This window comes from Cyprinodon variegatus, unplaced genomic scaffold, assembly GCF_000732505.1.
Source record: "Cyprinodon variegatus isolate N-32 unplaced genomic scaffold, C_variegatus-1.0 Scaffold2367, whole genome shotgun sequence".
Classification (NCBI taxonomy): domain Eukaryota; kingdom Metazoa; phylum Chordata; class Actinopteri; order Cyprinodontiformes; family Cyprinodontidae; genus Cyprinodon; species Cyprinodon variegatus.
The window spans coordinates 10,603-11,122 of record NW_015152820.1 but is presented as its reverse complement, the minus strand read 5'-3'; positions in this window follow the sequence as shown (position 1 = coordinate 11,122).

The window sequence follows — 520 nt, the reverse complement described above, 5'->3', positions numbered from 1 at the left end:
GATATCTTGAAGGAATCAACACAATAACTGAATTGTACGTTTTCGGAGTCCACCGCCTCTATTTAAGGTTGGTTTTTCTTTCTTAACATAGATGGCTTTCTTCACACCCCTCTCAAACCAACTATTTTCTTTATCCAAAGTAGCTGTAGCTGTACTACAGAGTCTTGTCCAGAGGAGGTCGCTCTTCTGTGTTGGGCCATGCGCCTGTGGAGAGGTTGTTTGGTTTCTCCAATATAAAGATCAGAGCGTTCCTCGCTGCAGTAAACAGCATACAACACTCCGCTCATATTCGGTCTGGGGGTTTTATCTTTAGGATGCACTAGTCTCTATTTAAGGGTCTTGTTTGGTTTGAAATGTACTGGGATTCTGTGTTAGGAAAAAAATGCTCTTGAGTTTTTCAGAGACTCCAGCAACATATGGGATTGTGATGATTTTGCATTCAATTTTTTCACCACAATCTTCTGCTGCATGTATTTTGGATTTCCTTGCTGATTTGACAATCATCCAGTTTGGGTATCCA